Source organism: Silene latifolia, chromosome 8 (assembly GCF_048544455.1).
Source record: "Silene latifolia isolate original U9 population chromosome 8, ASM4854445v1, whole genome shotgun sequence".
NCBI lineage: Eukaryota > Viridiplantae > Streptophyta > Magnoliopsida > Caryophyllales > Caryophyllaceae > Silene > Silene latifolia.
The window spans coordinates 21,402,573-21,422,377 of record NC_133533.1 but is presented as its reverse complement, the minus strand read 5'-3'; the positions used below and the strand labels follow the sequence as shown (position 1 = coordinate 21,422,377).

Below are 19,805 nucleotides of genomic sequence, written 5' to 3'. Positions count from 1 at the left end.
GAATTGAAGTCGAACCTAAATGGGTGTCAAAGATGGAGTTTCATAGGTTACCAACATCAAACTTATGAGAGGAGTATGATGAAGTAAGGAAAAGAGGTATGAGCGGTAACGCTCATGATCAAGGAAGAAGGAAAATCAGACAACAAGGAAATGCCAGACACTTTTATCACAAACTACAACACCCAAAACGGTTCCAAAAACTTCCTAACAACAAAACTCATAACCACATCACTCCCAAGGGTTTCCTCAATTGCTTATGTTACCTCATCCTAATCTATTCCCTGAAACAAGGTATTCCACTATAAGTGGGATCTCATCGTTCCAAATTCTCAAACATCCAGAAACAACTTCCACAAACCTAAGGTCAAGGCTTCCAACAAAGCTATATTCGTATCCAACTAGTGTCAACTATGGTTTCCTCAAAAAGTAAACCTTCAATCAAGAATCCCAATACCAAGCTATAAACTCCAAGAGAAAGTTCCTCAAATATTCCACAAGGTTCTTATTTCAAAACAAGGTAGTAACATACCAACCCCAAAATCTGAAAAATCAATAGGATCTCAAGTTTCTCTATCCTTTTACTCATTAAGGATTCCCAAAAGCGGAACTACACTCAGCTACAACATCATCCTATCATCACAAGTACTCAATGCGACCTCAAGGTCTATAAATCTATAGGGTTAACAAATTCTTCTCAACACTAAGTCTCTCTCAACTCAAGAACTCTCAAGAGTCAACTAATACTAAATCACATCACCAATTCATTATGGTCATCAACATCCCAAGGAGTTTTTTTTTTTTTTTTTTTTTTTTTCAAATTTGACATCCTAAAACGTACTTACCACCAAATTCCCAAGAAACAAGGTCTTAATTGTAACAACACCTTATCGCCTCAGAGTTCCTAAAACCATAAATTGAAACTATGTTCTTTAACCTAACGATTTGTGTTAACCATACCATTACCCTTTCTAGTTACCAAAACAAGTGCTAAGACTTCCAACATTGTAGCTTACTCTTACTCTCATACCATACCTCAAGTAGTAATCAATATCACTCACTAAAACCAACTAATAATCCCACCATTAGCTTTTCTCATATGGTCATACACATTATCAAACTCTCATGTCCAAAGTGATTATGGAAGCCAATCACCACTCGACTTACTTAGTCAATCTTACATCCTCAAATCCACCATTCAGTTTCATCCATTTTAAGTTAAGTACTAAACACTAGTATCCTAAACATAAACAACAATGCCATGTTCCATAACCTTAGTAACCAATGCAACTCACACTTGACACACAAAATCCACCAATCCAAAGTACTCACTTTATCAAGGATCTATAGGTATAAGAACCATCAAGTATGTCTCATCACACTACCTAAGTCTTTTCAACATCAAATCCTCCCAAAACCAGGAAAGGGTCAAACACAAACAATCCCGTCAAAGGTCATAATTTCCCAACCAAGGTCAACATTTCTCAAGAGAAATAGTATTATAAAAAGGCGTTAAGGAAGGATAAGCAAGGAACAAATGACATGTTAGGAAATAAGGAGTCGGACCGTAAAGATAACGGTTGACAAAAATAAGAGGTATTCGAGTTAAGAAGATATCTCGGACAAGAAGAAGATACGTAAACTTTGGCATAATAACAGGGTTAAACGAACGTTAAAGAGAAAGAAAGGAGAACAGAAGTGGCATAATGAAAGGGTTACCGCTTACCAAACACTCATCAAAGCTTATGATCGACATGATAAAGTTACATCACTAAGGTGCTCAACAAAGCCCCAAAAGTCTACCAAATTATAAGACTAACAAGGACTCCACAATGGTAGGTATTCCTCAACTCAATTGGTTCTAAGAGCCAAAATCAATTCACCACACAAATTCATTTGTTACCACCCATGTCCTAAAGTATCTCCTTTACAATTCTCGTCATTGAACTTCACTTACTATGTCATCCCCAAGTACCATAGCTTGTCTACTCCATCATCTCACCACTTAATACTTCTAGTCTCTGATACCATAAATTAGAATCGCATCCTTGAACTCACGAACTACATCGAACAACATTCCACTAAAATTCCCAAATCCAGATATGATTAATAAGGTCAACCACGTGTTCTCAAATTTCGAAAGGTCAACAAGGGCTACTCTATACTAGATTTGGTCAACTCAAAAGGTTTAACAAACTAACTAATTCCAAAGTACAATACCAATCCATTAAGCAACATCAATGTCCTATTGTATTCCTTTCAAGGCCTACAAGGATTAGTGCTAACTATCATTTCTTTAATTCTCCACAGGAAACATCGAGACTCTCAAATGAAGTAGCTTAGGTTCATTCCATCTTATGTGCTAAGGTAGTACCCATGCTCAAACATCTATAACAAACAAGCTCTCAATAGACATAAATCCCAAGGTGTTTCTCATTTCACTAAGTTCTCATATTAAGCACAACTAACAAGACTAACCAAAGGATCCCAAGTTATATTCTCCTATACAACTCAAACCCTAAACAACCAATTTCTCAACATGTTCACGCCCTTCAATGATACATTCTCTCAAAACTGGGTTCTCTTGAACAAGGGAACTATCCTGCGGAATAAAAGGAAGGTGTCCACAAGGACTCTTATTATAAGAAGAAAACGAACCAAGGATGAATCGGGAGAAAGAGTAGAAGAGTAGTTACCAAGGCGAGAGAAGAGGAATTAAAAAGACGAATAAACAACGAGATTGGAAGATTAAGGTAAGATACACTGAATACGAAAAGAAGTATCAAGAAAGTGGAAGCATTCTTCATTTGGCATAACCAATCTTCAACATTCGGCAACGGCCACTCAGTCTTGGTCACCAACGAGTAAGATCACGGTCATAGCTTCAACGGCACAAAAATTAATAACTAATTGCATTATCAACGTTTCTTGGAGAGCCATCTTGCAAAATAGAACATTGGTTAGAACCTAACAAATAGCAATCACAAACAGACTACCACATAAATATCCTAACTCTACCCATCCTACCCATCTCTCAAGTTTATTATTTAAAGGTCAAGTGATTTTAGGTGGGGTGCACAAACGTGCGTCGGGAGCAAATATGCTCTGATATCAACTGTGACACCCTTAAATTTAGCGATAAATAAACACGTCAAATCTACAGAAAAACTGACAGGATATGTTTGTAATTGGTTCAACTAGACAAAACCTGTAATTTTTAAAATTTTCCTAAACCATTCACAAACATCTCCAACTTAAGAGTGCCAAAAACCTGCAAAAGCTAATAAACTAATTTACATAACTAGGCTAAAAACAAGAAATATAATGATACAAACCAAAATCAAATAGGGAGACATATGTCCCTTCAAAATATATACATAACCAAAAATTAAAAGGTTTACTACAAAAATAGCCAAACTAGGTCCAAGGTTCTCTTGCTCACTAGCTTGTCCGTGAACCCCAACTAAGCATCAAGCACCTGTCAATCGCATTTTATACAAACACGAAAGCCACAATTCAGTGGGGAGTAACTTCGAGTCCTCCCAGCCACGAAACGTCATATTTAATGTAACATGTAGTGAAACATGTAAATAGCATGATAAATCATTTAATTATCAAGTATTCTAACATATGACCCCTAAACTGACCAAATTAAACTATCATGTGAAACATATAACAAATAGTAATCCAAACTTTATCAATTGTAACCGGCTTACATCTCACCTATTACAATTCATAAAATCACCATACAAGAAAGGGCAATATATCAAAGACAGGCATAAGTTCTTAGTACCGTCAATAGTCACTCTGTAACTCGAGTCTATACCACGAGGTAGGGAAGGTAATCGAACCGGTATCTTGGCTCAGCGGTTAATATTAATAAAACATGGCCAAGACACAACACAACCCTAGCCTAAAATCTGCGCAGACCTAGACATGCGGATAGACACCACCGCACCCAAGACCCACAATTTTTCTAAAACAAAGTGAGTACCCTAAGGAGTCCACCAAAGGGTTGGCTAGTACTTAAGCTGACCACTTACTATCAAAATAAGTAACGAGGTCATGCCCCAACTTGGATATAAACCCACTAGTCAGGAACACAAAGGCTATTAAGCAGTGAACATACACTCGTCAAAGACTATAAAGACCTATCTATGACAAACACAACAACCTGCAAAAAGTATTCAATACCCATTCCAATTCTAGCAATTTTAACAATATTAAAGGTTTCAGGGAAACTAGGGCCGTTTCTACAATATAAGAAGCTACTCAAATCAACTAACTACACATGTGAAATAAAGATATAATAAATGGCCTAAAACAAGAAAAAGGCCGATTATCCAATTCATATAAAATTTCATCCAACCGAATTTTTACCCGCAACCCCAGCCCTGCGACAGGTACGGGTTAAATTGCGGCTGACCAATCACTCAATTGACTGACATCGAATCAGTCAAAGGGACTAAGGCTCAGTTTTCGGCACAATCATCAAAACATTGCAATTATTGCTATAAAATTCACTTTGAGCCTATTCATTACAATTTCATTTTATAATCTATCCTAACATGTGCTAACTACCAATATAAGAATAATTTTTCCAACCTCATTATCTTTACTACTAACATTTTTCATCTCAAAAAATTTAGCCATATGTTACTTATTCTAACTATAACATTAATGAACCTAAAACGATGAACAAAGCATGAAAAACCGCGAAACAAGCGACGGACCAACCCGGGCCAAGCACGGGCCTGCCGCGGCCCGTCACGGGCCTGTTTCACTGCTGTGAACAGTACCGCGGGTCTGTGAACAGTAACTTTTCTATAAATTTTTCGGTAAAACGACGCCAAATACTCATACGGACTCCGAATTGAGTGATTCAAGTGGCTAAACCACCTAATTTTTCGACGCCGTTCAATCTGTCATATTTTTGGAAACATTGGAAAATGTCTCGGTCCGGTACTGACACGTTCCAGCCAACCCGCGGATTTGTCCCATCAAATAATTACTCATCCAAATTTGTTCTAGATAATAATATACAAATGGTTAACTTAAACTAACAAAAGACAAGCATTAGACATGCATGCAACCCATTTTATCATGTGAAAATTTACTACTCAAACAAAAATCACAAAAACATACAAAAAGGAAAGAATGTGACGATTATTCGTCGAGTAACTCGAAATATGTTACCTTAAGCTAGAAAATGAGCAATTAGCACCTTGAAAACCAAACCCTAACAAGCAACTAGCCACTATCTTCGACAATATACGAGTCCCCAAACTCGTCCTCCAAATCTTCACCTAAATAAAACAATAAAACACAAAAATAAGCATAAAAACCGAAATTGTGCCAAATTCGTCTTAAAACAGAATCAAGAGAACTGAGATTAAAACATACTAGGTTGTAGATCTCGACGAGAGGATTCCGGAAATATAAATTTTGTGAAAATCCGACAAGAAATGAGGAAGTTATGGCGAAAATAGCTTGGATTTGTATGAAAATGGTGGTTTTTGGTTTAGGAATGATAGAGAATGTAAGAGGAAAAGAAAAACCAGAAAAAAGGAAGGGGAAGGGAGGTGTCCGCGGGAAAGGAAAGGAAGGAGCGGGTTTAAGTCGGGATTTTACGAGTCGGTTTTGGGCTCGTTTCGATAATAATTAACCGCACAAACGTCAAATGCAAATTCCGACAAGACCAAAGTTCTTAAACACGAGATTACAAGAAAATTGAATACTCATACGACCCATTTCCAAAATCGTTTACCCAATTTTCAAAAGAGTTGTAATTTTTCCCCGATATGCCCTTATTTCGAATTAAAAGATTTTTACACGGTTAAAACTATTTTTAAACATCACAAAACTATCAAAATAAATACTTTTCTTCAAAATATAATAAAATTATATTTCTTTGAATTATTATTACTTCAAATACATTAATATCAAATTTTACTTGATTAATAAATTACTTCCGCAAAATAATAATGGTTCGAAATTACGGGGCGTTACATTGCTGTCTGTATGCTCATGAGACTTGATGTCTTTCCTAGCTAGCTTGCATCTTGTTCAGTCTACTTTTCTTTTGATAGTTGGAAGAGCTCTTTATTGGTTAGTTTTGCAAATGTAATTTCCTTTCTTTGCTTTAAGAATGATAATTTTTTGCAAAAAAATAAGGGTTTTTTGTCAAAAACTACCTTATATTTAGGGGTATTTGTAAAAAAAACTACCTTATATTATTTTTCTTGTTTTAGACTACCTTTGTTTTCTCATTTTTTGGTCAAAAACTACTTACGCTGAAAATATGGCGAGATTAGGTCGATTTAGTGACATTAACCTATCTGACACGACTTTCTTAACATCAAACAACAATGATCAAGTGCGTCCAAACCAAAATTTGACTTCAGATAAGAAAAATTATTGAATTTCACATTTCAATAATAACTACAAACATCTACTAAAGTTTAGCGTAAGTACTTTATGACTTCCAAAAATCGGGCCTTAGTAAGATTAAAACATAAAAGAGTCATGTGAGATTTGTTATAGCCAGAAAATAGACCAAATATGTCTAGATTCTTAGCTTAGGTAGTTATTGACCAAAACTAAAGAAAACAAAGGTAGTTGAAAACAAAAAAAATAATATAAGGTAGTATTTTTACAAATACACCTAAATATAAGGTAGTTTTTGACAAAAAAACCCAAAAAAATAATGATATTAGTAAAAATAGTTGTTTCGAATAAAAACACTCAAGTAAGCGTTGCTCGAATCCGAGTCGGGTCAACGCGCTCTTCTTAGATGGCACCTGGAGCCTATGTTTGCTCTCTTCGGATGGATCTTGCACGCGTAACAAACAGGGCCTCGGAGGGTTCGCAAGAGGTCCTTCTCTGATACCTTACGGTACTGGTGGATAGTCGGGACCTTGCTTGAAGCTAAGGTCTTCGTGCCTTCTCATAGTAGCTCGAGTAGTGTTACTTTTAGAGAGAGGAAGTTGTTGGTGAGAAGTATTCTACCATTAATTGGTGAATAATAAGGTATTTATAAGTTTCTATATGTACCTCAAATGATGGCTTTGCAAGCATGGTTACCAAATTCGCTATGAATATGCTTTACCGATTCGTGATTCGCTTATAGAAAAGTGTGTTGACTTGTATGACCCCGTATTAGCTTAGTGGGTCAAGTTGGTTGGGCGTGCCCCATCAATAATATTAATAATAAATGTTATTAATTTCAATAATAATAATAATAATAATAATAATAATAATAATAATAATAATATCACTATTATTCATTTTAAAACTAATATTCATAATAATAATAATAACAATTAGGGATATTTTATGACAATAATCTAATCTAAGCTCTCTATTCTCATATTAATCCAACCTAGTATTTAACTGAGAAAAATCCGTACTTCAACATCATTTAACTTGTACTAAACCGATCGCATAATTTACCTGATACACAGGTTTTCCAACAGGTGGCAATATGAGTCCATTTTTTTTTTCTATTTTTTCCATTTCCTTCTTGTCTTCTTCTTCTTCTTCCTTCTTCATTTCTTCAATAGTCTCTGTCCAATTTCTTCATTTCTTTTCAATAGTACAAAGTCACCATTAATTTCATGTATCAGAATAAACTGTATAATAATAAAATACGGATCAAACTTGTGATTAATCTATATAACAAATTGTCCTAAATTAGAACCAAAAGCGAAAACGATCCCAATAATCAAGGTATAACTATAAAACCCCAAATCCAAATACCCAGAAAATTCATGAAAATTCATGTATCTCGGAATATTAACAGAAACAAAACTTAGATAGGACGCACCAAGAATATTCGGTTTTCCTTTTTCCCCTTTTATCCTCATCAAATTCCAGTGTAAAAAAAAACACAATGTTCTTCAATCCTTTTGGTCGAAGGATCAGCATCATCAATCCATGCCAATCATTCACATCTTCTCAATTTCCCCATGCATTCTTCTTTTAATCGCAACAATAATGTCCCGAGCAACCACTTTTGGCCCTGTAGAGATCACATGTCTACTTTTGGCCAATCAAGACACAGAGACAAAAAAAACCATTTTTCAATTTGATTCACAGGCTGAAAAAAGGCGACAACGATGGTGAGCGTTGTACGATGACATCCGGCATGGAGGAATCGAGAGCCGACGAGATTCCACACATCGTGTGTTGTTTTTGTTTGTGAATAAAATGAAGAGTTCACAGGCTAATTAAGAGTTATAGTCCAGAAAACAGGTACTACAGGTTTCCCTTCCATGAGTTTAGTACAAGTTAAACGATGTCAAAGTACAGATTTTTCTCAGTTAAACATTAGCTTGGATTAATATGAGAAACGGACTTAGTTTGGATTATTGTTATGAAATAAACCTAATAATTATTATTATAATAAATAAATTATTATTAGCAATATTATTAATAATACATTCTATAAAATTCTAAGATAAAGACATCCATATCATATTATACTAGTACTATAATATTTCATAACACCCTTAATAATAAATAGAAACTGGTAACAAAAGATGAAACAACCGTTTAAATACAATCCAAGAGTAAACACCATAAATACTAACTGAGATTATTACTCCGCCATAAATACTACTACTCCGTAACTGAGATTACAAACTGGTAAAAAGATGAAACACCCATTTAATACAATACTAACTGATAATACTACTCAGCCACAACTTCAGGCACCTTCGTCGTTCTTCTGCAAATCCTTTTTAAAACGCTCACCACGACTTAAAATAGAACGCTCACCCCATTTTCTGTAAAATCAATAGAAAATTAAGCAAAGCATTAGCATGTGAAATTAAGGGGTAAACCAAATAATGTTAGTCCAATGATAACCGGGTTAAACCTTAAAACTTGCAGAAATGCAGGAGTAAGGAAAGTCCTGATTATCACTTGGCCACTGCAACCCCCGAAGGGAGTGGCTTACATGGTCCATGTGGTGGTGCGGGAATGCATGGGTCGGGGGATTCAACCCCCTTGTCATCAAAAAAAACCAAAAAAACAAAATGTGTATGTTTTTATTTTACCTTGGAAAGATTTTTTTGTGAAACAGAACCTTTAAAAAGAAAGATGCGAACCACTACCTTTAAAAAAAAGTTTATTAAACACGCCCCTTTAAAAACAAAAAAAAAAGTTGCAAAACACTACTTTTAGGCCGGAGTTTGACCAAATTAAAAAAAATACGATGATGAGTCACCGTTAATTACGCTATAAGTGCACAAAAAAATCAATTACTCTTATCATTCTGGTGTGAATGTGTGACGTCCAAAAGTCCAAAGAAGTAATCAAAAGTTTTGTCATCAAAAGTCCAAAGAAGTAATCCATTTGCATCAAAACAGTCCATTCCTTATTGTTTATGCATGTCATATAAATGTATTTGTACTTTGTTTAGATCTTTGGAGGGTAAGAGTTCTCCCACAGTTTGACCAAATATAGGAATATATTCATTATAATTAAAATGCTTTCAGAACAACAATCTTGATCAAGACAAATATTCATAAATTATTTCTTGATATTAGCCGGCCAACAGCCGGGCATGAAATCTAGTTTTGTTTTTAAAGGTAGTATTTTGCAAAGAGTTTTTTTAAAAGGTTGTGTTTCACAAAAAAAAATCCTTTTTTTAAATCCATTCAATTAATAAGGCAACAAATTACAAATCATTGATGAAGTGAAAATGTATAAAAGAAAAAAGCATGATTCTCACATAATGCCGAACGCAAGTGCAAATCCAACTGAAGCCATGAATAGCCGCGGAGGAGACCACCAAGGTAGCGGAGGCTGAGTAGACGACATGCTAAGCTGCATAAACAAACATGAATGAAAACAGCCCAAATTGTTGAGACATAAACAATCAACAAAAACAAGCATCTCCTAAAAGAGAAATAATCATGCGATAACAGTAGGGAAAGAAACCTCATCTTCCAAAAATAATCTCATCTTTTAACCCCGTCTTCTTTAAACAATCTCTCTTACCTCTTACCTGATTGAAGGTTTTCATTTGTATTATTTTTAATCCTTTCTAATTTTTTTTTATTTTTTTATTTGATCTCTTCATCTCTTGCTCTCTTTATCCCTAGACAAACTTCCAGAATGATCAAACGAGAAAGAAATACACCATTGAAGACCCCATTTCATAGGCCAAAATCAAAATAATAAAAAAGTTCCAATCAAAAAGCATTACACAGGCCACAATCAATTAATTCATCATACTCTACCATTGTTAACAAGTTGTACAAATTGGCACCTTGCCATTGAAGACCTCACTCAATCTCTTTGTCTCTCTTTCAATATAAAACGACTCCGGGTGAATTCCGCAAACTCAAATGGCAGAAGCAATACCCTATTTTACCAGTTGTAAAAAAACCGAAAAAAACAATTTTTCGGCTTTAGGAAAAAAAACAGCAACCTTTTAACCAGAGATTGCAGCTTTAGGAAAAAAAACCCGAAAAATATTTAGAAAGCTAACTTGGAATATTTGTTTTTCATGTCTCGTTTTACAAGATTCAAAGAGTAAAAAATGGTTAGTAATGGAGTAAAGTAATTAAAGCAACAATTTGAAGATAACGATATTACCTACAAAAATAAGTCATTTTTATTGAAGGACTATTTAAAGAAGATGGGGTTTAAAGAATGGATTGTTTTTGGATTATTGAAAGGTGGAATTATTTTTGGAAGATGAGGTAAAGCTGGGATTAATCACATCAATTTTTCAAAAATAATTCATGACAAGTTTAGATGAATTCAAAGAATTCAAAACTATGCTCAACCACTATAATACTCCACTTTAACAGACTATTTATTTCAAAATTATGATCAACCCCTATTTCGGAGGACGCATGACATTTAGATATGTGAACCATCCTACACCCTTGTATAAGTCTTGGGAATTTAAACCTTGATATCACATAAGGAATCAGACTTGATTAAAATACCTCTAAAAAACAGCAACAAGAAGGAAATCAAAATTAAACAAAAAGGAGGGAGTAATCGCTTTGATTCAAATCAAAAGATCATGACAGTAAACACCAAAACAAAACAAAACAAAACAAAACACGAACGAAACGATAATAAAGCACCAAACTTGAGTAAATAAACATAACAAGCAGAAATAATCAACTAAATCAAAAGCAATCTACTAAATCGATCAATTAATAACGAAACATGAACGAAAACACACCACCGAATTGTTATCTAAAGGTAGATGATTGAAAGATTAAAGAGTAAATAAATAGATACAAGATCAACAACAAAACTAAATATTGAACTTCAAATCTCAAATCTTATAATATAATTAATTAACAACAGAAATTTACCAGATGATTCAAGTATTCTTCTAGAATGTTGTAGAGAGATTCCGCAGGAAGAAAAAGAAAGAGGCGAGTCAAGTTTTAGGTTAAATTATGCACAATCTCAGTATTTATATGCATAATATGTGAGACGGTGGTCTGCCAGCATCTTAACTTTTTCGGAATTGGTGGGTTGGGCCTTATCCTCATTTTTTTGGGTTTATATTAGTTGATTGATAGGATGTGATCACTTTAGGGTTGGTGATCGAGTCACTTGGATAGGGTTAGACATGTCGGTTTATACCGGATTCGGTTTTCGTTAAGTCCAATTTGGTTTAGTCCAAAACTGGGTTGAATCTGTAGCACTGGCATGTCCATTTGGTTTTCGGCCATGCTTGGGGCATGAAATTTGGCCCAGCTCACCTCACATTTATTAAATAGGAGAAATTTAAATAACTTTACAAATACAAACTAGTTTAGAACCCGTGCAAAATTGCATGGGCATATATAGATAAAATATATAAATAAGTTCTAAATTTTTTTAAGCGACTGTGCAACATTTTATATAAACGATTTTAGTTACCTGGAGTATATGTAATTGAGTGCATAATAAAATATATCAATTTTTTTACGGAGTATATTATTGGGCAGTATGAGCAATGTTGCCAGGTTCGGGATTCTACTTTGTATCGATGGGGAGGGTAGGATTGAATCGGTAGAATCAGATCGTAGAATCGTAAGATTCTACAAACTCACTAAATATAATTTTTTATTTGGTAAAAACATATAATTGAAAATCAAAACACTTATTTATTAATATTTATTCATAAAATATTGGTAATTAATTATTTTGGTATCATTGTATGAACAACTTACACGAAATTTGGGTTTTACGGTGTCATTATATAAAAATATATATTAATTTTTTTATTATGGAATCGGATCGTAGGATCGTAAAATCGTAGGATCGTATTATGATCCCATCTCTAGAATTTTTCAAATTAATAGGATCGTAAGATTCTACAACTATGATAGAATCGTAGGATTCAGGATCGGTCAATCATTTTTAAATCGTAAAATCGTTGGATCGAATCGCGATTCTGACAACAATGAGTATGAGCTCTAAAGAAATATAATCTATACGACTCTACTGATTTCATCCAATTAGTGCTCAATCTGCAAAATTAAAAGCATTTATCATCAGCCATTCAGCCATAAAAGATGAAATTATGGATTGATATCAGTGAGAGTATTAGGCTTACCCAATGACTATATGTCTACGTTTAAGAGATTAAAATGTAAATAAGAAGTGTTTAGTACAAACAAACTACACAACACCACTTTAGATATGTAATAGCTTATGAGGACTTGATAGCAAACACTTGTAAAAGGTCAATACTCCATAATAAATGAATACTTTGTACTTCCATATCCGAGCGCAACCTAGCTACGTGGTATGCTACCGTATTTCCCCTCGCTTCACATGAGACCACACACAAGAAGCAAATGAGCTAATATAAGAACAAATATCACTAATACATAAACCGAAATGGTAATTAATCTTCTATTCTTCACTGCTATAACGACCCCTTGTGAATTACTCTTCATGGTGATATTTGACAGGCCCATCCTCTCAGCTAGCTCCAAGCCAAACGCCATCGCCTTTGCTGCTTCTGCTATAGACGGCTCTTATTCCGCCCTCACTCTTTTGCACCCCACCATGACGATACTTCCAATCTCCTCCCTTGCCAGTGCCCTTAAACCTACCTCTCTGGTTCCAAATAGCGCCACATCAGTTTGATTTTCAACCCCCTTGTCCAAGACACTCACAATTACTCTTAGTAGGATGCCCTTCCCCTATGTGTTGTCCCCTCACCTCATCCTGATACAGTTTATACTCCTCCACCATCGGGTTTGGGTCCTCATTCTCAAAAATACGTGCATTTCAAATGTACCACATGGCCCATGTCATAGCAAGATACCGTGACCTAGCTCCAATATCTACCTTCTGCCAGACCCGTGCAAAGCGCCTTCCTATTAAGCTCCCCAAATTCACTCGAGTCCCAAAACTTCAGTGCCCATCCAAATTCAAATAGGGCATGGATAATTTTCTCGATATCCGCATTACACAGATCACACACATGGTTCGGAGCACAATGTCTATGTGCTGAATTCCTCCTGACCCCAGAATATTTGTACTCGCCATCCACAAGAAATGGGATAGTTTTGGTGGAATTCACCACCTCCCCAACTGCCTCCACCATGGACCAACCCCATCCAATGCATTCAGATCCTCCACAAGTGAGGTGGTCATCTTTATTAACCAATAGCCTGATCTAACAGCATATATTCCATTTCTATTCGGCCAACAGAACAATTGGTCCCTAGTTGGCTCCTTGCTTAAAGGTAGGCTCAGTATAGCTTTTGCATCCTCTTGTATGAATAGGTCGCGTACCAATCCGTCCTTCCATTCTGCCCTATCCCGATCAATCAATTTTGTGATAAGCATCGAAGATTGAGCTTCAGTATTCTACATTCTACAACATCTTAAAGGGTAATAATTTAATATCTCTTGAAAACAATTAGTAGTCGTACGTAGCTTAATCAGCATTTCTTCACAAATTCTTATTTAAGACCGTCATTATCCGTCTTAAGCTTAAGACGGACCAAATACATACCAAATCACCCCACTTGGTGCTAATAAAGACAAAAAAATTTGGTATTTTCTAGGCAACAAGTGGATAATTTGGTATGTATTTGATCCGTCTTAAACTTAAAACGGATAGTACCGTCTTAAGGAAGACTTGCTGGCATTTCTTTTGATAGACAATAGAGTAACAAACTCTTTGGGATCATCAGAGATAATTGAAACCTACACCTACAATTGGAAAATCACATGATAAAGATGAATTCCGGAAAAAGATATCTGCATTAAATAAAATCAAATACGTCATGTTGAGGCAAAAGGGATGCTGTTTAGTTTACACCCAATATTATGAAAATTTGTAGGCAGTAAATTATAATTTACCGAAAATTTCGATCATGCTTCAGTTCAACATAAATAGGAGAAATTAAATTCAAACCCGATCCTAGAAAATTAGGATAAAATGGTACTCTCTCTATCCCATTTATATTGCCCCACCTTTTATTTTAGGTGGACTCGGGAAAAGCTAATAAAATGGCAATGATGGGTGATTTATAGAGTAAATACTTGCAAAATTTAGAAAAAAGACAATAATGCTGCATTAAAATTGGTATGGAACCAATATTAAAAGTGATTGAAATTAGAAGGCTGGCTTTTGCATTAATCCCAACCAATTCAATTACCCAAAATATGCTACTTTCAGTGTGTATCAGATAATTAACCACAAATTCGAATATTAGATGAAGGTTAGATACTTTATAATCTTAAAGAAAGGTATATAATAAAGATAGTGTTCACCACACTTGATTTTAGGTTGCTATATGACACAAAAAAATTTGATTGTCAAATTTCTGCCACTGCCTTATTGCTATGAATTTAAGGGTGGGGAAATCAGCATTATAAACAATGGCTAATTACATCAAAAGAATATTAGCTTAAAAGTATAATAAACATCACATATTATACTCCTAGCTTGCTCAACCAAAGTTCATTCCTTCTATCAATAGGTTTGACGGCGGGGGGTTGACGGCGGCATTTCCCACCAACACCATGAACCATAACTATAAACCTCGACCAAAGGCCAGGGACGAAGACGAGGGGTTTGACGGCAGCATTAGGGTAATAATAAATAATGAGGCCCTTTTGAAATCCACTTTCTTTTTTGAACATGGAATTATTGTAACCTACAAAACTCCACCCGAGTTCTATTTTCATCTCCTAAAGACACTCTCTCCTTCCCTCATCCTACCCGGCCTCCCACCTCTCAATTTGAATAAAACAAAGCCACGAGGATCTCCCTACCTTTCACCATAGATTGTAAAAATAACAAGTCAGTTACCTAACCAGAGAAGCAGTAATAGAGCAACTTAGCTCAATGTTGCTTAACAAAAAAGTTATTAGCATGTACCTCATACTGATGACTCCAACTAAATGAAGGGCAACTGGATAAACCTATATTGAGAGCACATCAAACAATATATTGGGAGATTAATACGTCATTCCGGAGATGACTCCTCCCCTAAATTGACATTTATAAGCACGATAAATAGAGTTATGAAGTAATAAGACAAAATTAGATTTAAAAAATGTACCTCGTAGAAGGAACCAAAACCCTCACCAAGAAACGTGTTCAACAAGTGACTTGGGTAGCTAATCCCTAACCAAGTTGAATAAATAACAAAAGTTCATATCACAATACACGTCGACCTTAACTAAATTCAGCTCTTACAACACCGACATAAGACGAAATAAAAGCAAAATGGCTCACCTTTTAGGATAATTAAAAGCAACTCAACCTTCAGGCTTATACCCACAATTCCATTCCCAGGAAATGCCCATAACTCCAACCCTAGGAAATAACAAACTCATAAATCAAAGAACAAAATAATAAACAATAAGGAGGAGGATAAAAGATAATGAAAATACGTAGACAAATGAACAACCGGGGAGGGGGGAACATAATTTCAATTTTCAACCGGAAATAAAGAATTCACAAGGAACCCACAATTCCATTCCCAGGAACCGCATACATGATTTGGCCGATATGAAAATCGATCTCCATATGACAACAAAGGGGATAAGAAAGAAATCGTACTTAAACTGAAACTAAACGAAACTGAAACTAATAAAAATGGAGAAATGAATTACCATGTGAGGAGGGAGATAAGCTGAGAGTAGAAAGTGGTACGTGGGTGGATGGAATGAGTGATCCAGCAAGATGGAAAGCCCAAAAAAAAAAGAAAAAAAATAAACAGCCAGGAACTTAAGCATGGCGTAAGTCCATTGTAAGCACAATAATTTGAGAAATTGAATGTTTAGACTTACGTTGCAGATGAGTGATCTCTTATCAGGAATGAGAGCCAAACCATCTATAACTGTCACCATCATGTTTTGACCTAGAGGAACCAAGAAACATCCACATAAACAATTGTTAAAAATCTAACACATTAAAAGAGAACAAGTTTGGTTATAAGTAAACCATAAGGTATAATAAACAGATCTTACTAATATAAGAACACCTTTTCAATGTATACGACTCGTATCACCAAAGGCGCCTCTTGTTGTTGCAATTACCACCTTTATAGTCCATTAACAACAAATTCAATTAGAAGAACATAACTATAAACAATAAGAATGATCCAAAGCTACTTTTTTCGCAGATTCAATATCAGTAGAAGGAGCCGCATCTACCTACAACAAAAAAAAATAACAAAAACAACATAAAAACCGTGAAAAAGATACAAACTTTATTACTGAGAAACATTCCAATCTGGGTTTCATCTGATTTTGAAACTCAGATTGGAGTTGTGGCGTTCACTCCATGGCCCGCAAAACTGCAATCACAACATCGACAATCTAAAATATATAAAATCAATAAAAGGAAGTCAGGAGTTCTGAATGGATCACCTATTAATTGTAGGGGAAGTGGTAAACCTAAAACCCTAGGGAATCCAGAGTCGTCACAAATAACAGGGAGACATTCCAAACAAATGGAAGATTGTCCTGCATATGAACACGTCTAAACTTTAAGTCACCAACCCAAAAAACCAGGATCAAAATAGTAAACGATAAGACGGAGAAACGCAAAAGGAAATACGTAAAACAAAACTAATTAGGTTTAGAATCAATACTTCTTGTGCTAAGCTCAAGCTCTCACTCCGCAGCCCGAGAATCCTGCACCCACAACAAAAGCAATCAACATATATAAAAGCAACTAAATTATGTTAACAGAAAGAGCTAATTGAAATTGATGCCAAAAATCTTGTTGTAAAAGCAATTGTTGTACATATCTATAACCTGAACTCCAGGCCGACTTTTGTAGCCCTTAGAAACAACTGCAACAACTCCCGAAACAACTGCAACAACACCCACCAAAAACTAAGTTATAAGCAGCGGAAAAAACCAACAAGTCTTTACCTATTAAATTAAAGCAATCTAAAACGAAAAATAAACGTATAACCTCGCAAAGAAACATACAAACAGAGTATTACTACGGTATAACCCTAACCAAAGAAAAAAAATAAACAATAAGGAGCTGAAAGCTGCAACTTTAGAACAAAAAATAAGTTCAAAACTTGCATTGGCATACACACAAAAAAAACCACTCAAAATGGTGGATATCCTAAAATTTAACAGGGCACCACCGAAACACAAAAAAAAATAAAGAAAGCCTAAAAGTGAGACACTGAAATCAAACAAACTACTAAAATTCAACAGGGCACCAACCTAATATATGAGGAAATAAACCTTGAAAACGAACAAAAAACCTAGAAAACGAAGATAAAAATCAAATTACTAAACAAAAAAAAACCATAAAAAAAACAGCGAAAAGAAGAAAGACGGTGAAAAGAAAAGGTTAACACTAAAAGGATTTAAGATTAGAATTAAATACCTAGGTAGTGTTAGAGTTGTCAGCTCCTACTACAATTTCTATTCCTCTTCCCTGCTTCTCACTAACACAACGACAGCACTAACAAATCAGGTTTCGTTGTCAACCTGCAACTCTAATCTCTACAGTTCACAACAACTGCAGAAACAGATATAAGCTCCAACACATTTTCATGTTCATAACGTATAAAAATCCCTAGCAAAAATAATCTGAATAGATTGTTAAAAAAAACATAATACACTGTTAATAAATCGTTTTAAACACCTCATAATACAATCTGAATAAATCATTTTGAAACCCCATAATACAATGGGAAAAGATCGTTTTTTAAAACCCCAGAATACTAATAGGATTAACACTTGAAAAGGACCTTAAGAACATCCTAATCAAATTGAAACCCCCAAATAAAAATTGAATTAGAGACTTGAGGAGGAATGATAGCAGATCGTAAAAAAACAAGAAATTAATAGATGCGAAACATTTTAAAAAAAGAAAAAGGGAATTTAGAATCACAGCACATACCTTTAAGGAGAATTACGATCAGGGTTGCTAGGTTTTGCGAGAGCATTTGCGGAGTGAGATGAGAAGTAAGGAGTGAAATGATAATTAAATCAAAATCAAATGAAATTCGTAGGAAATACTTTGAAGAGGATCTTTGATTTTTGCGATTTGGGTGAGATCTGCTAGGGTTTGATGAGTGAATGGTATCAGGAGAGTTGGATGAGAATGTGTCGATTAGGATGTGGCTGTGAGTTAAAGGGGAAATGGAGGGAGGAGATCAAAAAATAGAATCCAACGGATGAGAAGGAACTTGGTTGTGCACTATTCATCGCTACAGTGCAGCCAAGTATAAACTTTTTAAGGGGTTTAGGATTATTCTATAAGGCGGTATCTTAGCATAAGACGAGTTCATTAACTAAAAGCCCAAAAAAGTCAATTAGATTTCAAAAGGAAATAAAATACGAGCCCATGTCATGATCCCCTATTTACTAAACGAATATGCGAAACTCCAATTTTCCCGCCTAAACATATTGCCTAAAATAAAGTTTAGTTATTTTTAGCATATTCTATAAGTATGGCACACTATAATACACATAATCTTTCAGATTTATATATTTATGTCATTTAATATTTTACATTCTATACAAAATTATCTCCAGTCTTTTTATAATATAAAAAGGAATTATTTTTTGTTTAAAGAATCATATGAAAAAAATTCATTGATTATGATGAAAGAAAGTTGTGGCTAAAAATATATTATCAGTAAAATTTTATAAAATAACACCATTAATCTCTCGGTAATAGGAAAAACTTTCATTGAAATACTCATTCCATGATTAATTCGATTTAGACTTCGATTTTTCAAATCAAAATATAACGATAAGAAACGTAAAAAATAAATAAATAAATAGCTAATTTATATTTCATAAGTATAATATACTAAAAAAAAGTAAAACTCTATATATACTGTGCATACATTGCACGGGAGCTAAACTAGTGTCAATACTAACTTGTTAACACTTATCTTCCAAAATAGAAAGCCAGATCGCGAGGGGTCATCACTGATGTCACGACCACTCCAGCCGCGGATGGCAACGACGTGCAATCTAGCATACACCTTCACTCAACTAGTTAACTCACCAATACATATTTAACCTATAACATTAAACTTTCAAACTAAATTTAGTCATTAAATTAAAACTTTATTATTACTTAAATAAATCAATACTCCATTTTTTAGAAAAGACGCAAAATTAAAAGTCTTGAGTTTTCATTATACAAAGTTTTCAAATTAAAAATGTGAGTTTGAAGTTGAACCAATGAGAAATAAAAATATGCATATTAGCACTTAAACAAAAGCTCAATTAACCATAAATCGCAATTCGCTATTTTCAACTTAAAACTAGAAGTTTTCCATTTAAAAGCACGAGTGTTCAATATTAAAAGCTAGAATTTT

At 34.6% G+C, this 19,805-nt stretch overlaps 3 long non-coding RNA genes across 3 annotated transcripts; all 3 read right to left on the bottom strand.

Moving 5' to 3' along the window:
- Window positions 1-3,414: 3,414 nt before the first annotated feature.
- LOC141594198 (uncharacterized) lies at window positions 3,415-5,574 on the bottom strand. The gene is made up of 3 exons (XR_012522054.1): window positions 5,401-5,574; window positions 5,194-5,303; window positions 3,415-3,475 (listed from the first exon to the last, which is right to left on the bottom strand). It is a non-coding gene; the product is annotated as an uncharacterized LOC141594198 (long non-coding RNA).
- Window positions 5,575-8,511: 2,937 nt separating this feature from the next.
- LOC141596566 (uncharacterized) lies at window positions 8,512-11,433 on the bottom strand. The gene is made up of 3 exons (XR_012522511.1): window positions 11,343-11,433; window positions 9,734-9,828; window positions 8,512-8,783 (listed from the first exon to the last, which is right to left on the bottom strand). It is a non-coding gene; the product is annotated as an uncharacterized LOC141596566 (long non-coding RNA).
- Window positions 11,434-17,046: 5,613 nt separating this feature from the next.
- Window positions 17,047-17,913, bottom strand: LOC141594197 (uncharacterized). The gene is made up of 3 exons (XR_012522053.1): window positions 17,852-17,913; window positions 17,257-17,315; window positions 17,047-17,133 (listed from the first exon to the last, which is right to left on the bottom strand). It is a non-coding gene; the product is annotated as an uncharacterized LOC141594197 (long non-coding RNA).
- Window positions 17,914-19,805: the final 1,892 nt, after the last annotated feature.